This window comes from Marmota marmota, unplaced genomic scaffold (assembly GCF_001458135.2).
Source record: "Marmota marmota marmota unplaced genomic scaffold, marMar, whole genome shotgun sequence".
Lineage (NCBI taxonomy): Eukaryota > Metazoa > Chordata > Mammalia > Rodentia > Sciuridae > Marmota > Marmota marmota.
In genome coordinates, this window is record NW_026000101.1 from 10,326,019 (window position 1) to 10,348,516 (window position 22,498).

General features: G+C 34.3%; 1 long non-coding RNA gene across 1 annotated transcript; it reads right to left on the bottom strand.

Moving 5' to 3' along the window:
• Positions 1-1,517: 1,517 nt before the first annotated feature.
• LOC125610642 lies at positions 1,518-17,266 on the bottom strand. The gene is made up of 4 exons (XR_007340622.1): positions 17,221-17,266; positions 16,167-16,173; positions 3,278-3,284; positions 1,518-1,669 (listed from the first exon to the last, which is right to left on the bottom strand). It is a non-coding gene; the product is annotated as an uncharacterized LOC125610642 (long non-coding RNA).
• Positions 17,267-22,498: the final 5,232 nt, after the last annotated feature.

The following is a 22,498-nucleotide window of genomic DNA, read 5'->3' on the forward strand; positions in this document are numbered from 1 at the left end:
TTATGGAATGGAAATGTTTACTCGCTGCCATTATATATTGGATGCATATACCTTGGTTTTGATCTGTATAGGGGTTCATAGCTAAGAGTTTGCTTTGAATCTCAGAGGACTTGCACTTTTGGGCAATGCAGGAACTACTAAGACTTTGGGGACTCCTGAAGATGGACTATATATATTTTGCCTTGTGAGATGGATATGAGCTTTGGGTGGCCATTGGTAGAATGCTATGCTTTGGATATGAGATGACTCTCCAAAGCTCCCTGTGAGACAATACAGAAATGTTCAGAGGTGAAACAATTAGAATGTGAGAGTTGTAAGCTAATCAATGGTTTAATCCATTAACTGTGGGCAGGTGGGACATGGCTAGATGAAGTGCATCACTCAGGGCATGTCTTTGGGGTTTATATTTGGGCCCTGTTGCCTTTCTTTCTATCTGCTTCACCGCTGCTATGAGCTGAGTAGCTTTCCTCTGCCACAACCTTATGCCATAAGGTTCTGCCTCATTTGGATCCAGAGGAATGGAACCAGCCAACCAGGACTAAACCTCTGAAACTATGAACCAAAATAACCTTTTTCCTCCTCTGAAAAGTAAGCAAACAAAAGCAAATGGTCTGTAATGATCAAACAATCAAATTCAGTTTGTAAATTTAGGTGTATATATGTTTTTGTATTAATTTCATACGTACAATTAAATATTGAGCATACATACAATATATATTGCAATTATATATCTTTTCTGTATTTCAAATAATGATTATTGCATCAAAGAACTCGTCCCTTCACAGTATTGCCTCAGACAAATCCATAACTTTGCTTATAGTGTCATCTTTAGGAATTTATTCCTCCTCTATAGATTAATCCTTTTTTCAGAAATCAGGTTAAATGCCACTTCCTCTTTGATTTTCCCCCAAGGCGAAGCACTATCTTGTTTTTCTGTGACCTTAAATAACATATTTCCTCCTTTATAGAATTCTTTAAACTGTGGTGAAATTATTTCCACAATTATTTATTTTATTAAACTATAAGCTTTACAAAATTATGCAATTTTCCTTGTCCTTGATAATTTCCTCAATTCCTAATGTTAGGATTTAATGATTATTTCTGAATGAAATAAATATACAAAAAAAGCAACTTAAATTTTTATGAGATTAAGAAAGAGTTAATTAATCAGGAACCAAGGTTTCCAATGTGTTCAGAAATTACCTCAAACAATTTGAAAATACTTTATACTATGTGCATTTTGGGGGGTGGAGTTATGTAAATTAGATTTATCTCAAAGGAATCTATGACCATGACCCAGTAGGGTAAGAAAAACTGGGATAAAAGACAAGTATTTGGGGAAGACATTTTCAGTTTTTTAAAAGATAAGTTATTTATCAGATTTTGTAAGTAATCAAATAGAAATATTTCTCCTGATGCTCATAAATATTAAACACACTTACTATTTAATTATTATTTGTATTTGTTATGGGAGAAAGTACTTCTTTTTTAATTGTTTTTTATTTATATAATAGCAGAATGTATTACAATTCTTAATACATATATAGAGCTCAATTTTTCATATCTCTGGTTGTATACATAGTATACTCACACCAATTCGTGTCCTCATACATGTACTTTGGATGATAATGTTTATCACATTCAATCATCATTAATTACCCTGTGCCCCCTTCCCCTCCTATGCTTCCTCTCCCTATCCCACTATGAATCCGCTTCCTTATATCAAAGAAAGCATTCGGCATTTGGTTTCTTGGGATTGGCTAACTTCACTTAGCATTATCTTCTCTAACTCCATCAATTTACCTGCAAATGCCATAATTTTATTCTCTTTTATTGCTGAGTAATATTCCATTGTGTATATATGCCACATTTTTTATCCATTCATCTATTGAAGAGCATCTAGGTTGGTTCCACAATTTAGCTATTGTGAATTAGGCTGCTATAAACATTGATGTGGCAGTGTCCCTGTAGTATGCTGTTTTTAAGTCCTTTGTGTATAGATCCAAGAGAGGGATAGCTGGGTCAAATGGTGGTTCCATTCCCAATTTTCCATTGGCTGTACCAATTTGCAGTTCCACCAGCAGTGTATGAGTGTACTTCTTTTTGGTGTTTCCAATGGTCTGCAAACAAAATTGGCCAGGTCATTGCCAAACATATTTCATCTGACCTTTGTTTGCTGGTTACTGAGAAAATGACTGTTGCTTAAGCTGAGGGGCCCAACTGTTAGGACTGCTGGTCCCATTATTCATTGATGGGAGATACAGAATGCAGTTATTCCTAGGAATCACTGTACTAAGAATAAATTACTTAATCTACGATGAAAGGAAGGACATAATTTAGATAACCTTGTTAATTGAAACACATTTTTCTGTAATTTTAAACTAGACATACAATTAGCAATTTTTTCTATTTCTAATGCCAGTTTACATTTAAAAAGTTATTTTTCCCTGAATTTATGGCAGGTAATACATGAATTTAGACAAAGCCCATTAAGTTAATATGAATTACAGTACTGGTTATTCTTACACTATAGCTTGAGACAGCATAAAACAGGTCATGGTTTGATTTTAAAAATATAATTTAAGTAAGTTAATCACAGTCTTTACAACTTAATCATATAAAGCATTTCTCTAAGGTGCAGGTATACAATCTCACAGTTTACACATTCCAAATTATCCATATATGTCAACATTATCTTCTAGGGAAGATAAAATCCATTCTCTATCCTATTAATGTTTCTGGTTGGAATTTATATAAGAGATTATCAGGAGAAAAGTATACAAATTTATTTAGTCATTTTTGCATGAACAAGAAAAATGAGGTCCCAAAGAAGCAACTATACCTAAATGTTTATACAGTAGACTAAGCAAAAGTTAACCACTATGGAAAACCAACTGTAATATACGGGAAGGTTAAAAGATTAGTTGTTTTAACAAGATCTATTTATACAGATTTTGTCAGCCTCAACTCCCCATCTGTGGCAATAAGAATGATTCTGTTCCCCTGGTGTAGGGAGGGCATCTTTCATGTGAGAACTTCATGTCTCCTACTCTCCAGAAAAGAAGAAGAGGTCAAAGTGTCCTTCTTGCACTTGCTATTTTTCAAGTGCCTTTAGCTCAAAATAATCAATATGTCAAGACAGCATATTTTCTGGTGGCATGTCCTGAACTCCTTCAATCCACACAAGTGCTTATGAGCAGCCTGGTAGCATACTTATGACCTCAGAAAGAGATAGAAGCTGAGATCCAATTGCGGCACCATCATTTCCTTGTGTGACCTCCCTTCTTGTGTAAAATGGAAACTCATGTATTTTACAGATTACTGTCAAAATTCAGCAGATAACAGTTCCCAGCTTTACAGAGATTCTCTTTCATGCTATTTCTTCCTCTCTACTCTCTACGTGAGACACTGTTATTTTGTATATTTGAAATGTGTGATAATGAATATGCTAATATCACATTTTTAAATCAGTGCTTCTCAACTTCTTATACTTATGTCACACTTCAAAATATAAAAAAAATTGGCAGCAATAAAGAGATATAAAAGTAAAAATGTTAATTGACTAAAGTTTGGAACTCACCCTTTATCTTGGTAATTTCATCCAGTTCCATGGTCCCTATGCTTACTGAGATGAGATGCCTACATGTATCTATAAATTGGCCCAGAAACAGATTTAGCTTCAATTAATACTATGTTATCAAAGTACATCTGCAATTTCCCCCTGGGAATGGATGCTCAGCTAACAGGAAAATCATCAAAGAGAAAGAGAAAGTAAGGTAGTCGTTTTTAAATATATTTCACTTCTACATACATCTACACAAACTTAGGGGTTTGGATATGATGCGCTATGGTTGGATTGAATCTTCCAAAGGTCCTTGTGTTAAAAGTCCAGTTCCCAAGGTGACCCTACTGGGAGTACTAGAACCTGTAGAAGGTGGGATCTTTTTGGTACCAAGGCTCATTGGAGGCATGCCACAGAAGGGAATTTTGGGACCTAGGTTTCTTACTCTTTCCCTTTCCTTCCTTGTTCATGATGTAGACAATTTTTCTCTGCCTTGACATGATGTACTACCTTGTCAGAGGTCCAAAGCATAGGATCTTCCCTTCAGTCTTGGACTGGACACTCCAAAACTATGAATCAAGTAAACCTCTTCTCTTATAAGTTATCTCAGGTACTATGTTATAGTAATGAAAAACTTAAAAAACATGTTTTAATTTATGCAAACATTCTGTTTCCTTGAAACTGTAGTAAATGTGTGCAAATTATAAATTGGTTAACCAAATGCTTCAGGCTATAAGCAATATTTCTGTTTCAGCATATATTTGTGAGATCAAGCTAGTTAAATTTTAAAAGAAATATATACTTACACTAACAGATATAGGCTGAGAAACGGCATAACCCCAATAGCACTATGCACATAGTTTATGTTAAGATGCATCCTTAAAAGATATACCAGAGCAGTACCCTTGGAAGTGGTGCAACACAGTAACAGAGATACATTAAAAAAACTCATACTTCTAAGATTCAATTTGTTCTCTTAGTGTGTTTATTCATTTGTTCATTCAGCCAATCGTAAATGAAGATACATTTAGGATAACATTGATGAAAGTTATTTTAAAAACAAGCACCATAGGGCTGGGGATATGGCTCAAGCGGTAGCGTGCTCGCTTGGCATGCGTGTGGCCCGGGTTTGATCCTCAACACCACATACGAAACATAGATGTTGTGTCCGCCGATAACTAAAAAATAAATATTAAAATTCTCTCTCTCTCTCTCTCTCTCTCTCTCTCTCTCTCTCTCTCCCCTCTCACTCTCTCTTTAAAAAAAAATACCACAAGCACCATGTGTGTGTGAATGCCCCAGGTTGGCCAAGGGTATGGGCAGTATCTCACCCAATCATCTGCAAGGTGTGGATCTGAAAACTATCATCATTAAGAGATATTATGGGATAAAGCTCAAATCAGAACCATTTGACTATGCAGCCAATTGCTAAAGTAATCCACAGATGCCATAGTAAAAATGGAAATCAGGAGAAGTACATGATTGGTAAATGGAAGCAGGCTCTTAAAGAAGACATGTAGACTAGCCAGAGACCCTCTGCTGTTTAGAAGACAATTCAATCAGTTCTATGCAGTGGTTGAGTAATGAACAAATCAACCAAGTTATATTAATTCTACTGGTAAATCAGAATTAACCAAACTACCAAAATAAAGAGGCAATTTCACATACCAATCACTACTGCATAATATTACAATTAAACAAATGTTGTTCTCAACTTTTACCTTCTTAAAAACAAAGTGTCATTCCACATTTTTGTGAACATTTGGTTTTTCAAGGTAAACTACTTGTCATATTGCCACTGAATTGCAATTATAGTATATTATATTCACTCCACATTAAAGATCCTTTTTTGGTTTTTTACTTCATTTTTCCCCACACATAGAGCACAGATTAATAAAGTATGAGAGAGAAAAATCTGATAGAATTTAGGAGGGTTATAGTAAGGGAAAAAAATCTAGATCTAAAAATCACTTACGTTATCCAACTGAAAATGTGAAAACTGGGATGGTTAGGATGCGTAAAGAGTGGGAGTAGGAAAGAATCACTTCAAACTCCATGATTAGGAAATATACTTGCAAAGAGCCTATGATATTCACAAGAAGCAAGAGAAATAAGTAGGGAAGAAACTTGGCAAAGATGGAATCCTACAGTGGAATTACTGCAATGCTATGCTCCCCAGTTCAATTCTCAGAACACAGATAATTCACACTTATATATGGGACCAATTTTAATTCCAATTTTAATCCCCTATTTCTCTGATAATTTTCCTTCTTCTATTATTTTGTTCATATTTCTATTCATATTACAGTATGTATCTCTGATGTGCTAGAGTTTTAGCTTGAATTAGTACTTTTACTACTTCCCAGCTAAAATAATATCTTACAATTCAGATCTTTCACCCCTTTCATATGTTGCTTGTTTTTCTATAATTTTTATCACCTTTAAGTGCAGAAAATATCATAGAGCAAGAAATTTTATTATCTACTTAATATATCACTTTTCAGACCTCCTGTATTTTTCTTATACAATATTTGAATGAATGCATATTTTTGAATAAAATGTATTAATTATTACTACACCTGTCTCCTACTATCAGGTATTCATGTTGCTATGTAAAAGAAACATTAAAACTGATATTCTTTTAATAAATTTCTACCACTTTCTAAGAATTGATTTAAAGAAGTACTTTTCTGGATGAAAGTGTCTGAACTTCTAAAAGGCTTTTGAAACACATTTCCAAATTGATCTTTAGAAATGCTATACCAATTTATACTACATCTTTGTGCAGAGGACTGAATATTATTCTTCATACTAACATATTGTGTATTCCCATTCAGTAATTACATTGAAATTAAATTTCTTTAATAAGAATATATATTTTTATGTTTTTATCTATTTTATTTTTTATTTGTTAGTCACTTAACTGTTTTATCTATTCTTATTTTTCTGTATAGGTTTTTGAAAAAGTAATACATAAGAGTACTAAAAGCAGTTTCCTAAGAACACTAAAAATAAGAGTTAATATTAAAAATTTTAAACAAAAACAATTGCTGTTGGTGTTACATATAACCTCCTGTTGACATTCTTCACCTCCTTGTTGTCTTTCTCCTTCTCCTCCTCTTCCTCTTTCTCCTAAATTTCTTTAGAATATTCTATGGTCTGGGATAAAGAAGGATATTAATAGAAAAACTGTGATGTGGTCCTTTTTATAATAAGAGAAAAAGAAAACTATCGGAAGCTATATAGTTGTTTCTTCTAAATTTTCTCATATTATTCTCCTCAAGATGTGATGTCTACCCTAATGCACAACAGCTGGATAAACCAAAATAAACAAGGCTAAGGATATGTGCTACAAAATTCAAAAGAGTAAAATCACAATTATTTAATGTCTTATACTCATTTGATGTTCATATATCATAATATACACAAGCAATATCATTCTACTCATATAGATAATTAGTGCTAATTTTCAATGACTATTATTAATTCTTAAGAAGAAAGCACTCTAATGTTGCCTTAAGATTCAATAGAAATCCTGGAAGTTCAAAGTTGATGTTGTAAATGTATGTACCAGAAGTTTACATATTATTTAAACATCACAAAGCATTACATTAAATCCAAATAACATATTTGCTAATATTTCTTGTTGTAGAATGGATGATCTTAGTAATATTTAATAAATAACTGCTTACTCAATAATGCATATAATTCTTATAAATGCATGCCCTTTAGTAGCTGTTGTAACCCTTCACATAGAAGGTTGTGTCTAGTCAACTAGAGGAAAGGTAATGTGCTCTTATTTCATGAGCCTTCATATATAGAACCTCATGACTGAACCTTGCCATTACAGATGAGCTGCCAGCGATCAGCTAGTTTTAAAACAGGAGACTAAATGGATAGAGAGCAAGGATATTAGCTTAATCTACCAAAGGCAGGGAACATATTCCACAAACCTCCCAAGAATTGTGTCATCACATAACCTTAAACCTTCAGGGCCTCTAGATTGAAATAGCTTAATATGTTTCCTACTTAGTCAGCCATCCTTCTCTCCTAGCCACTTTCTTTCTTCTTTTTTCTTTCTTTTTTTAGGGGGGGGCGTGTACTGAGGATTAAACATATTATTCTTTACCACTGAGCCACATCCCTACCTTTTTTTTTTTTTTTTTTTTTTTTTTGAGACAGTGTTTCTAAGTTTCTCAGGGCCTCCATAAGTTGCTGAGGCTGGCCTGGAACTTTCAATCCTCTTGCTTCTGCCTTCAGAGTCACAGTGATTACAAGGGTGTGCCCCTACGCCCCTGGGCACTTCACTCCTTGTCCTGACAGTTCCTCTCCCCATGGTTGACTCCTTCTCATTTCCCCCTTAAATATCAGTTTCTTTCTCCACTGAGTAATGGTCTCTACTTAACACACTCAAAAAGGGAAACTTTTCTTAAAATAACTGTTTTGAAATTGATTAGAGAAATTCTGCTACTTTCCATTTACTTCCTGGTAAAAATTGTCTTTGAATAACCCACGAGACAATAGTTAGAAGCATCCTCTTAGAAGAATGAAATTTTGGCATCTCCATGGTGAAGGCAGGGTGCAGGGAGGTAAAGTAAAAAAAAAATAGATAAAAACAGCCACAAGTAGGAAGCGATGCTTTTACGAAAGAGGAGATATAATCACTAAATGATTTCTCCATGTTTTTGTTCATAATCAGGAACTGAATTTTGATTTTAAATATTTGCTAATCATTTTCATATAAATTTGCTTATCTCTAATTATGTGCCAGAGAGAAGAGGGAAAGGAGAGTTTGGCTTGAGGGTTACACAGTTGATTGTGAATAGTCTTGAATAAGAAAGCAGGCATCACTAAAACCACAATATCATGTTTATTTTAGGAGATACAGTATAGGTTTTATTAAAAAGTCATGACATACCATGGCTCACAGAAATGTCAATGGACTACAAAACAATGAATTATAAAATCCAAGAGGAGTTCAGTGTGGTGGCACAGGCCTATAATTCCAGCAGCTCCAGAGGTTGAGGTCAGAGGATCGTGAGTTCAAAGCCAGCCTCAGCAAAAACAAGGCTCTAAGCACCTCAGTGAGACCCTGTTTCTAAACAAAATACAAAACAGGGCTGGGGGTGCTGGGATTGCAGCTCAGGTAGAGCGCACTCCTAGCACTGGGTTTGATCCTCAGCATCACATAAAAATAAATAAAATAAAGGTACTGTGACCAAGTACAAAAAAAAACTCAGGGCTGGGGATGTGTTCCAGTGGTTGAGTGTTCCTGAATTTAATCCCTGGTACCAATAATAATAATAATAATCATTATCTAAGAGGATTTTATCTTTCCATGAAATATGACCTGTTTCTGCATTAAAGTGAAGGGGGAAAAAAGAGAAAGACAATAACTAGCTTTTAACTGCATTTAATATTGAAAACATTTTATATACATATGTCATCTTGTTGAATGTTCACAGATATGAAATCTATGTTCTGTTTTAAGGATAAAGAAATTGAAGCTCAAAAGATATTTTTACCGTAAATCTTGGAAAAAGTAAGAAATACACTTGAAATTTGAATGCTGATCTACAATGCTTGTGGCTTTGTAACCATGTCCTGGGCTTTACAACACCACAGTGGTTGTCCATTAACAAGCGGTTTTTGTGGTACTAGGGTAACCCAAAATAAACCAGAAATTATCTCCCTTAACTCTGACCACTGATAGGCATGCTTCAAGGAGTTTGGAAAGATACAAAATGGACAACACACATACTCTGTCTTTAACACTTAAAATGAAACCATTACATGATATTATATATTTTAAAGGCTTATTTCAAAAAATAGAAAATTATACTGTAACAATTATGATCACAGAAATGAAAACAAAATGCTTTGGGGAAAAATAGTGAAAGCGGTTAATTATAGAGAGGAGAAAAGGGTACAATTCAACAGTGAAATACCTGCCCAAAGGATGATTGAGATCTCATTATTTGTCAATAGAAAGAAGAATATTTTAAGCAGCAGAAAGTATATGAGTAGTTGATAGGAGAGAGACTAACAGAAAATATAAGTAATATATCATAGCCATATATAATTATTTTCTGGAAAGAAGCTACATGAATTAAAAGGTATAAATATAAATAATATCCACAATAAAGAATGCCTTGAATGTTAGGATAAGCTGAATTTTCTTTTCTTATCATTGCAAATTTATTAAAACATCTTGAGCAAAGAATGGACAGTTCTAAAACCTATAATTTAGAAAGGCTTCTGTAGTCATTTTATTTATCATCTACTTGAAAGGAGCTGGGATATGATAGCAGAAGGGCTGTCATGCTTTAAGAAAGTTATCACAATCACCAAAAAAGGAAAATTAGGTCCTGAAATAGGGGTATGTCAGTGTAAATGGAAAGGAGAGTGCACTCATGAAAAACATTGAAGGAAGGGAAGAAGTTGCTCTCATTAATATTTCCCTTTATAGCAAACTTTAATAGTCAGCTGGATGATGTTTTCAATATGGCATCTCAATGCCTGCTCTCATTTAAGATTTCAATCAGGCAGTTACTTTCTGGTAATAAAATGACATTTAATGTTATAATGATGGGCCTTTCAAAGAGCTGTCCTCAATGATTGAGTTGATGCTCAGTAATGAGCAGATCTGCATTTAACACACTATGCTTAGTTTAATGAACTTTAATTTTGGCCAGAGCTGAGAGTATTAAATCAAAGCCATGACATTGTGTCTTGACTAGAAAACTTCTCAACACTCTTCCATAAATATATATTGAAGAAATATTCTTGAGTGGGCTGTAGGAATGCATTTCTTGCTTTTTCTAAACTTTGTAGTATCCTTGTTTAATCCCTGTTTAGATCATCAGTCTTCACCAAACCAATTAAGAGGCTTTGCAACTAGAAATAAACCTGTTGCCCTCAAATCCCTAGGTTCATGAGAAATGACTTCTGAAAAATAATACAAAAGGGTGGAATTGAAGCAATATTTTCTCCAAGTTATTTAAACATAATAATAGTTTCATGATAAAATTTGACGGAAAAGAAAATTATGTAATCTAAGCAGTTAAAGATATTTGGAAAGTGTTGCACTATACTTCCTCCCAATTCTCTCTCCCCTCACCTCCACCTTTCTCTTTCACTCTGAATATATATATGTTTTCAAGTTAATAATTTCAACAGAATTTTTCTTGTAATCTATTTAGTCTTTATTAAATCATGTATATCAGGCAACCAAGAAGAAAAAGAAGAGAGTTCGTTCCAAAGAATCCTATTATTTGTATACGTTTTTTTGTCAAAATAAGGTAATGAAAACTGTATCAACATTAATAAACCTCTTTGAAGAAAAAGAATTAATTTAGCTACCACTCGAAATGTTTCCATCTAGTTGTGTTCTCTTATTTTCCTCGTGAACACATAGTTTTTGGTTATAATTGCAGTGTGAATGCAATTTTTTATAGGATGTCCTTCAGATGTAGTATTCCTTTTAATATATTCCATATTCTAATAAAATCTCAATATATTTACATTTTATTGGCTATGCAGTATTTTATTTAAGTATTTCCTATTATGTTTAAGTTTTATTTTCTTGGTATATATAATGATGATAAAATGGAAATTAGATACCCTACAATAAACATCTTTATGCACAGAGATGTCTTTGTTTTAGGGATATTTTAAAGTATTCTTTTGTTAAAAAACAAGTGACATAGCTTTTAATGTGTCCATCTAAATGATTTGGTTGTATGGAGAATCTAAACTCATTTCTATTTTTGCATCTAAATATAGCTCTCAATGCTTATTTTATACATTTTTTTCTGAATAATTTCAAAAATATTATCCTTGCAAAGAATGCCCATTCAACTTTACAATAATTCTCAAGAGAACAGCTCTGTCTTCATGTGTGAGCTCATGTTAACCAATCTTTTGGAGTAAATATTCTAGACCCACAGGGACCATTTATACTGGCCCAAAGACTTAAACACAGTGTGATTTGTCCAAGAAAATGAAGTTTTTAATAAGTAACCTACAACACAAACGTGTTCTGGAACTTGAGATGAAACACTATGGAATAACTGAGAAATTTAACTATGAAAAATGGCTTCTGTGAAAAATGCAGCTACTTAACTTCTCATGAAGATAGTGTGACATTTTAAAAGCAGCCCAATATGTAGGCTACAGAAGGAAGAAACCCAATGGAAAAATTATGATTGTTACATAAGTTAAATATTTCCTAGGTGTATTTCAGTTCTACTACTAAAAGTAAGAACTGCTTGAATGTATAGATTCTAGTCATAAATTATAACACTATTAAAGAGAACCTTTTCTGGTCCACTGATCCAAAGATTATTTGGTGTTAAAAGAATTATAACTCTGTCAACAGAATTCACAGTAATGATGTGCAAGCTACCAAAATATTTGGCTTTATTTTATTAATGTAGACAGCTTTTCATGATCACTCGTACCTCAAAGATGATGCTTGGCTACAATGAATGATTTTTGCCTTTTTACCTTTAATAATTATCACTTTACCTGATACTAGAGTAATCCATCCACAATCCAGGTGTCTGCATAGACTTTTCAAGTCTCATTTGTATTTTCAAAGCTATTAAACATGAACTTTTAACAGCCATTAAAATTACAGCTAGTGTTACCTCCTACACTGCTGGCTGAGATTCAACAGCTCACATAAGACTTGGTAGCTTGGCATGACTGTGAAAGCTATTTGCTGTTTAATTACAGAATTAAAACTTTACTGTAAAAGTTCTTCATCTCAGTTAGCTCATCAAGCTCTAGAACATGTCAGTAATGAGCTTAAACCACGGTGCTTCTTAGAATAAATGACAGATTTATACTAGTAAGTATTTGGCCTTGTATAGATTTACTTTGATTTTAAAATGGACTGTATGTCTGTGATGTTTACTTTTCCCTGTCAGGACCCATTCTCATAATAAGTGGAATAGGCTGGCTATCATTCTGAGCATGAAAACATTGGGACTCACCTGTGAAACAAAATCCTGGACTCTCACCATGTTATTCTGGAAGAAAATATGCTTTACTAATTAAAGTTCACTTTGAATCTTGGAGGAATCCTAGAGACATTCTACGTATGTTCTGGGTTCTGTATCAAAAAGTCTACTAACTTCACATTCCAAAACTATAGATATTCTGAGTCAATCCCTCAGAAAGAAAGGGAAGTAGAATCAAATCTAATATTAATGAGAACAAAACATAATCATAATCCTATAGTTTAGAAATCAAGTTCTTTCCTATTTCTTTAATTTCTAATTTGATTTTTCTCCTTCTTTCCATTTCTGAATAGATTTTTAAAATAAAGACTAAATATAAAGGCTCTGTATTCTTAACACCATGATTCATATTCTGGTTATGTTACTCTTATGTCAACTGAACAATTGAACAATATATCCATGGGCTGGGTATATGGTTCAGTGGTAGAGCACTTGCCTAGTATGCACAAGGCCCTGAGTCTAATTCCCAGCACTCAGAAATAAATAAATAATACATCTATACCTCAGTCTCCCCATTTGCAAATGCCATAATAAAAATACTCACTTCACGGGTTTGTAAGTATTTAAGGAGCTAATATATGCAAATACTTAAAACACTGTCTGGAAAACAACTTGTTCAATAAATGTCTTTACATAGCATTTTTAATAAAGTTCCAATTATGGATTTACTTTTATTTAACATCAGAAAGCATATTAAGAATTAACATGTGGAAGAATTTTCAAAATGGCAGAATTTCTAATACCTGAAATATGGTTAACAATGGTAGCTTGGGAAGAATTATTATAAGGAAAGTTTCTACTCTGTTAAACTAAAAATCCATTAGGAGTTGGGCTGAAAACAAAATTTCAGAAATTGTGTTTCTGCAGCTATTGAAGACATAACTAAGACATTAATTTTTCTCCCATAATGCTCCATGTAGGTTTTATATTAAACCTATGTTAAGGATTTATCTGCCTAATGAGAGACATCAACCACTCTAATATTCAGATTGTTTTTTGACAGGACATTTAATTGAACCATGACCTGCTGTAAAGACTTTCAACTAGTATTCCTACTTCCCTGTTATTTTACAGTCCTCTCAAAAGCAAACTATCAAAATTTTATTAATGTACAAAATATTCAAGAAGGTAAGAGAATTACAAACTGGGGGTGGGGTGGGGGCATGTGCGCATGTGCATGTGAGCACAGTTTGTAATTCTCTTACTCTCTAAGAAGAGCAGGGAATAATTTTCTGGTATTTAAGAGTTGTGAGTGTGCTGAAAAGATAAGCCTGTTGTATTTTTATAGCAGGTAAGAACACTGTCTTGTGAATATATAAGGGCAGTTAGCAGTTGCACTCAAATGTAATGTGGTATGGAAAGGCCACAGAGTCAGCAGTAAGTAAATGCAGATGCTTTTAATGACAATGTGAAACACTGTTTTATTGTGGTTGTTATCTTCTTGCAATTATCCTGACTAGTTCTGTGTTGCTTTAAGTTCTTTTTTAAATTCCATGCATTCTTAGTGCTAATGTTCTAGTGTTCAAAGAATGCTGCATACCCAGATGGGTCAAGAATCCCTGCTACAGAAGGTCACATGTAGACACACACGTGCACACCTGTGTGTACACACACACACACACATACACACACACACACACACACACACTTTGAGTCAGATTTGTCTTCCAATGGTAAAATATCCCATTTTGTGTCTTCAGATATGGCACTGTGGTCTCTCTGAGTCGAGGCATGATGATCTGTAAGGTTAGTATACTAGCTCCCAAAGGGAAAGATTTTTTGTGAAATAAAATAGATGAGACATTGCATGTAAATATCTCTGTGAATAGAAAGAAAATTTTTAAAAAAATGATTTCAAAAAAGAGTCTTAGGGATCTTAACACAGAACTCTGTGGTAGGGCATATAAAACAGATTTTAAAGAATAATAGAGATTTAGGGACCACAGAGCTTGAATGCTAAAGGACAGGCATTACAAGTCTAATCAATTGTCATGTTCAAAGCAAGCAAGTACCAATCTTAGAAGCCAAGTGTACAGAGTTGTATGAGTTCCAGTTAGCTGACTGCAAATTGATCCACCCCATGGGCTATTACAAAAGTTGCAGAAAGTCCAGGAGAGATTTTGTACTCATCTAAGATTTGGGCATGAGTATCAGATATTCTATTAAACCAAATGTGGCCAACCTCCAATTTGAAACAAAATTTCCTAAATCAGAATTGATTGGAATAGCCAGAATAGATAACAGATGGTTTACTTAAATGAATTTGGCAGGAAATGATGCTATAGATGAACTCCAGCTACTTTTTATCAATGTTTACTCTGTTCCTAAAGTATATATGTAAATGACCCTGAGGAGAAAGAAAAATTTAGAAGTGTGCCTTTTTATGAACAATGATTTAACTTAATATGCTTGATCACAATGTAGTCTTTATATCTCTAAAAATATTTTAAACATACTTCAGTAGTAATATTTTGGGGATAAATTTTTATATCTATTATTGTAGTTAATATGGGAAATGCTTTAAGTTCTGATAGAAATTCAAATTAAAGATCTTTTAAAATATTCAAGTAATTTTTTGCGAGAGTAACAACATGCACTCATGGTACATTTAATTATCATTTGTCAATTCACAATCCTGTTATCCAACACTCAAAAATACAAATGTAAATGCACATGGAATGCCTAATTCATCAGACTGAACCTCAACATTCTAATTAATTAATTCAAGAAATAATTATTTCAAGCACTTTGGAAATAGTAGGGTAGGAACCTCCAACAATTCACTCCTCCACAAAAAAGTAATACTGGGGAAAAATGCTAAAAAAATAATTTTTTTTTAAATCTGGAAATTCACCAAAGGCTTCCAACAATTTAATCAGAAAAACATAGGAATCTCAGTAAGAAAAAACAGTTTTGTGACATTTTTACTCATCCTATTGCTGTCCTCCTCTCCTCAGCTCCATTACATCCTTGAAAATCTTCAGCTTCAACAACCAAAGAAGCTGTGAAACAGAGCAGCATTGCAGTCTCAGGGGCAATAGGGTTGGTGTAGCCCACAAAGCCCCATGTCCAAGGAGCTGTGATTTTTTTGCCTTTTTATTAGCTCTCTGAAAAAGCCTCACTTTCAGGGCTTGTCCTTTATCCTACTCTGAATTTGTTCAGAGGAACAAACCCATTCTCCAGGGCTAGTGGCCAGCAATTGTTTAACATCCCAATGGTCTGAGGCATTAACACCAGTTGGGTTAAACAAGAAGATGCCCAAAAGTTTAGAAGAAAATTGAGGGAGTAAAATTAACATCATTTTAAGAAATCTGTGTCTAATTACCATCTGACTAATAAACTGATCCAATTGAGACACCAGTCAGCACACATAACAAACACAAATATTTATCATTAGTCCCAGAATAAAACCTTCAAATTGTAGCTTTTCCAAAAATATTGTGAAGTGACCAGGAGAGTGAGAGGATAGTATTTTCCTATACAAACATTTTTAAAAATTGCATCTCTGTTTTTCTCTCCAACTGTTTAGCACTGCTCTCTGCCTCTTAGGGCTATTACCAGCTCCTCCTATGCATTACCTCCTTCCTCCTTTCTCTCTGAGGTCTCCATCCTACCTCCAACAGTTTAAACCCTTCTCAATGTATCACAGAAAGCAACATGGCTTTCCTACTACCCATCTTGATGTGCAACCCCATGTATGAGAATTAGGTATGCCCTCTGTCCAAAGTATTATTTCTTTTTATTGCACCAAAGTTTGCTCAATCAGTAAAAGCATCCCGATATTTTTTTTAAATCTATTTTCTATTTTTTTTGGAATCCCTATTGGTCTCTCAATACTTTTACAAATAAAAAATATCATTTAATCTGTAACATATGTTAATGTGTATACAGTTATATTTGTCTCTATTTCATCCCCACATTAGGAAGGCATATAGCAGAGTTATTATTCTAATACTTTCTTTAGAAACAATATAAAATGCTAAAGTTAAGCACTGTACCATTTCTTTATTTTCATCAATTCTACTGCTGATTCTAAGGAGAAAGTCTTAATCCAAGAGGTCCAATCCTTTCCCATTCAAATAGTATGATTTTTATCAGAGCTGACCTTCTTTCTTTTCCTGCTTTCTTGCATCAAGAGTTTCCTATCATCTCTTTTCCTCACAGAACTTATTTTTATTTATTTATTGTTTATTTATGTTCATTTCAAATAATAAAGTACAAAATTGTAAAACATACAAGATTTGTATTCTACAAACAACCCAATAATTTTATTGGTTCTTTTTAGTTATACATGACAGTAAAATCTATTTTGACATAATTATACAAGCATGGAATATATCTTCTTCTGATTCTGACCCCATTATCTCTATTAACCCTTCCTTTACCCCTGTTCCCTTTCATCTACGAATCTTTCTGTCTTTACCCATACTTATTTTTAATTTATTCTAATTTGTTATATAAGACAGCAGAATAAATTTCGATTCATATTATACATATAGAAACAATGTTTAATGTCTCCAGTTGTACACAAAGTACAGTCACACCATTCATATATTCATATATGTACTTAGGGTAATGATATCCATCTCATTCCCCCATCTTTCATACCCCCTGCCCCCTTTCCTTCTATACCTCCCCTTTGCCCTATCTAAAGTTCCTCCATTCCTCCCATGCTCCCCAAACCCTACCATCCCCATTATGGATCAGCATCCTCATATCAGAGAAAATATTTGGCATTTGGCATTTGGGGATTGGCTTACTTCACCAGCATAATATTCTCCAACTCCATCCATTTACCTGCAAATGCCATAATTTTACCCTTTTATTGCTGAATAATATTCTACTGTGTATATATATCACATTTTCTTTATCCATTCATCTACTGAAGGGCATCTAGGTTGGTTCTACAATTTAGCTATTGTGAATTGTACTGCTATAAACATTGAGTGGATGCATCCCTGTAGTAAGCTGTTTTTAAGTCCTTTGGGTATAAATCATGGAGTGGGATAACTGGATCAAATGGTGGTTCCATTCCCAGTTTTCCAAGAAATCACCATACTGCTTTCCATATTGGTGGCACCAATTTGCAGTCCCATCAGCAATGTATAAGTATGCCTTTTTTCCCACATCCTTGCCAACACTTATTGTTGTTTTGTATTCTTTTTTTATCAAACATCAGAAATTTATTGGTTGCTCAAAACATTACATTGATTTTGACATATCATATATCACACATTTGTTTCAAATGGGGTATGAATTCTTATTTTTCCCCTGTGCACAGATTGCAGGATCACGTTGATTATACAGCCACGTTTATACATACTGCCAAACAAGTATCTGTTGTATTCTGCTGCCCCTCCTATCCCTTTCCTAACCCCCCTCCCCACCCCTCACATTTCCTCTCTCTACCCCATCTACCATAACTCATTTCTCTCACTCTCTTATTTTTTTCCTCCCCTTCGCCTCACATCCTCTTATATGTATTTTTGTATAACAATGCGAGTCTCCTTCCCTCTTCCATGCAATTCCCCCTCTCTCTCCCATTTCCTCCCACCTCTTGTCCCTATTTGATGGTAATCTTCTTCTCATGCTCTTCCTCCCTGCTCTGTTTTGAGTCGCCCCCTTTATATCAAAGAAGACATTCGGCATTTGTTTTTAAGGGATTGGCTGACTTCACTTAGCATAATCTGCTCTAATGCCATCCATTTCCCTGTAAATGCCATGATTTTGTTATTTTTAAATGCTGAGTAATATTCCATTGTGTATATGTGCCACATTTTTTTAATCCATTCATCTATTGAAGGGCATCTAGGTTGGTTCCACAGTCTAGCTATTGTGAATTGTGCTGCTATGAACATTGAAGACGCTGTATCACTGTAGTATGCTCTTTTTAGGTCCTTTGGGAATAGTCCAAGAAGGGGAATAGCTGGGTCGAATGGTGGTTCCATGCCCAGTTTTCCGAGGAATCTCCATACTGATTTCCAAATTGGTTGCACCAGTTTGCAGTCCCACCAGCAATGCACAAGTGTACCCTTTTCCCCACATCCTCGCCAGCACTTGTTGTTTGACTTCATAATTGCTGCCTTTCTTACTGGGGTGAGATGGTACCTTAGAGTGGTTTTAATTTGCATTTCTCTGATTGCTAGAGATGGTGAGCATTTTTTCATGTATTTGCTGATTCATTGTATATCCTCCTCTGAGAAGAGTCTGTTCAAATCCTTGGCCCATTTGTTGATTGGGTTGTTTGTTTTCTTATTGTTTAATTTTTTGAGTTCTTTGTATAGTACGGAGATTAGGGCTCTATCTGAAGTGTGAGGGGTAAAAATTTGTTCCCAGGATGTAGGCTCCCTATTTACCTCACTTATTGTTTCTCTTGCTGAGAAAAAACTTTTTAGTTTGAGTAAGTCCCATTTGTTGATTCTTGATTTTAACTCTTGAGCTACAGATGTCCTATTAAGGAATTTGGAGCCCGCCACCATGAGGTGGAGATTAGCCAACTTTTTCTTCTATTAGACGCAGAGATTCTGGTTTGATTCCTAGCTCCTTAATCCATTTTGAGTTAACTTTTGTGCCTGGTGAGAGACAGGGATTCAATTTCATTTTGTTGCATGTGGCTTTCCAGTTCTCCCAGCACCATTTGTTGAAGATGCTATCCTTTCTCCAATGCATGATTTTATCACCTTTGTCTAATATAAGGTAGTTGTAATTTTGTGGATTGGTTTCTGTGTCCTCTATTCTGTACCATTGGTCTACCCGCCTGTTTTGATACCAGTACCATGCTGTTTTTGTTACTATTGCTCTGTAGTATAATTTAAAATCTGGTATCGCTATACCGCCTGATTCACTCTTCCTGCTTAGGATTGTTTTTGCTATTCTGGGTCTCCTATTTTTCCAGATGAATTTCATGATTGCTTTTTCTATTTCTGCAAGAAATACTGTTGGGATTTTGATTGGCATTGCATTAAACCTGTAGAGTACTTTTGGTTTTATCGCCATTTTAATGATGTTAGTTCTGCCTATCCATGAACAAGGTATATCTTTCCATCTTCTAAGGTCTTCTTCTATTTCTCTCTTTAGGGTTCTGTAGTTTTCATTGTATAGGTCCTTCACCTCTTTTGTTAGGTTGATTCCCAAGTATTTCAAAAAATTTTTTTTGAGGATATTGTGAATGGGGTGGTTGTCCTCATTTCCATTTCAGAGGATTTGTCGCTGATATACAGGAATGCCTTTGAATTATGCGTGTTGATTTTATATCCTGCCACTTTGCTGAATTCAATTACTAGCTCTAGAAGTTTCTGGGTAGAACCTCTTGGGTCTGCTAGGTATAGGATCATGTCATCCACAAACAGTGCTAATTTAAGTTCCTCTTTTCCTATCTTTATGCCTTTAATTTCTTTCATCTGTCTAATTGCTCCGGCCAGTGTTTCGAGAACTATGTTGAATAGAAGTAGTGAGAGAGGGCATCCCTGTCTTGTTCCAGATTTTAGAGGGAATGCCTTCTATTTTTCTCTGTTTAGAATGATGTTTGCCTGAGGCTTAGCATAAATAGCTTTTACAATGTTGAGATAAGTTCCTGTTATCCCTAATTTTTCTAGTGTTTTGAACATAAAGGAATGCTGTACTTTGTCGAATGCTTTCTCTGCATCTATGCAGATGATCATATGGTTCTTATCTTTAAGTCTATTGATGTGGTGAATAACATTTATTGATTTCCATATGTTGAACCAGCCTTGCATCGCAGGTATGAATCCTACTTGATCATGGTGCACAATCATTTTGATATGTTTTTGTATCCACTTTGCTGGAATTTTATTGAGGATTTTTGCATCTATGTTCATTAGAGATATTGGTCTGTAATTTTCTTTCTTTGAAGTGTCTTTGTCTGGTTTCGGAATCAGGGTGATGTTGGCCTCGTAAAATGAATTCGGAAGAGCTCCCTCTTTTTCTATTTCCTGAAATAGCTTAAAAAGTATTGGTATTAGTTCTTCTTTAAAGGTTTTGTAAAACTCTGCTGTATACCCATCTAGTCCTGGGCTTTTCTTTGTTGGTAGTCTTTTTGATGGCTTCTTCTATTTCCTCCTTTGATATTTGTCTGTTTAAGTTTTGTGTATCCTCTTGACTCATCTGGGTAAATTATATGACTTAAGAAATTTATCAATGTCTTCACTATCCTCTATTTTATTGGAATATAAGGTTTCAAAATAATTTCTGATTATCTTCTGTATTTCTGTGGTGTCTGTTGTGATATTGCCTTTTTCATCACGTATGCTGGTAATTTGAGTTCTCTGTCTCCTTCTCTTCATTAGCCTGGCTAAGGGTCTGTCGATCTTATTTATTTTTTCAAAGAACCAACTTTTAGTTTTGTCAATTTTTTCAAATGTTTCTTTTGTTTCAATTTCATTGATTTCAGCTCTGATTTTAATTATTTCTTGTCTTCTACTACATTTGCTGTTGTTTTGCTCTTCTTTTTCTAGGGTTTTGAGATGAAGTGTGAGATCATTTATTTGTTGTTTTTTTCTTTTTTTGCAGATGAACTCCAAGCAATAAATTTTCCTCTTAAAACTGCTTTCATTGTGTCCCATAGAATACGATATGTTGTGTCTGTGTTTTCATTTATCTCTAAGAATTTTTTGATTTCCTCCTTTGTGTCTTCTGTAACCCATTGATCATTCAGTAACATATTGTTAATTCTCCAAGTGATGCAGGATTTTTCCTTTCTTCTTTTATCATTGATTTCCAGTTTCATTCCATTATGGTCGGATAGGCTGCATGGTATTATCTCCACTCCTTTATAATTTCTAAGAGTTGCCCTATGGCATAATATATGGTCTATTTTTGAGAAGGATCCATGCGCTGCTGAGAAAAAAGTATATTCGCTTGATGATGGTTGATATATTCTATATATGTTGGTTAAGTCTAAGTTATTGATTGTGTTATTGAGTTCTATGGTTTCTTTATTCAACTTTTGTTTGGAAGATCTGTCCAATGGTGAGAGAGGTGTGTTGAGGTCACCCATAAATATTGTGTTGTGGTCTATTTGTCTCTTGAACTTGAGGAGAGTTTGATTTATGAACATAGCTGCGCCATTGTTTGGTGCATAAATATTGATAATTGTTATGTCCTGTTGGTGAATGGTTCCCTTTAACAGTATATAGTGTCCTTCTTTATCCCTTTTGATTAACTTAGGTTTGAAGTTAATTTTATTTGATATGAGGATGGCCACCCCTGCTTGCTTCCGAGGACCATGTGAGTGGTATGATTTTTCCCAACCTTTCACCTTCAGCCTGTGTATGTCTTTTCCTATCAGATGAGTCTCCTGAAGGCAGCATATTGTTGGATCTGTTTTTTTAACCCAGGTTACTAGCCTATGTCACTTAATTGGTGAGTTTAAGCCATTAACGTTTAGGGTTACTATTGATATATGATTTGTAATTCCAGACATGTTTGTTTATTTATTTATTTATTTAATTTGGCTTGTTTTTCCTCTTTGATTATCCCCCCCCCTTTACTGAGTTACTTCATGCTGTTGGTTTTGGATGTTGTTTTTCATTTCCTCTTCTTGTAGTGTTTTGCCCAAAATGCTTTGCAGTGCTGGTTTTCTGGCTGCAAATTCTTTTAACTTTTGTTTATCATGAAAGATTTTAATTTCATTGTCAAACCTGAAGCTTAATTTTGCTGGAAACAATATTCTTGGTTGGAATCCATTATTTTTCAGTATTTGAAATACGTTGTTCCAGGATCTTCTGGCTTTCAGCGTTTGTGATGAAAAATCAGCCGTTAACCTAATTGGTTTACCCTTGAATGTAATAATAGCTGCCATTCTGCCTGGAGTGAGATGAAATCTTAGAATAGTTTTGATTTGCATTTCTCTGATTGCTAGAGATGTTGAACATTTTTTTCATATATTTTT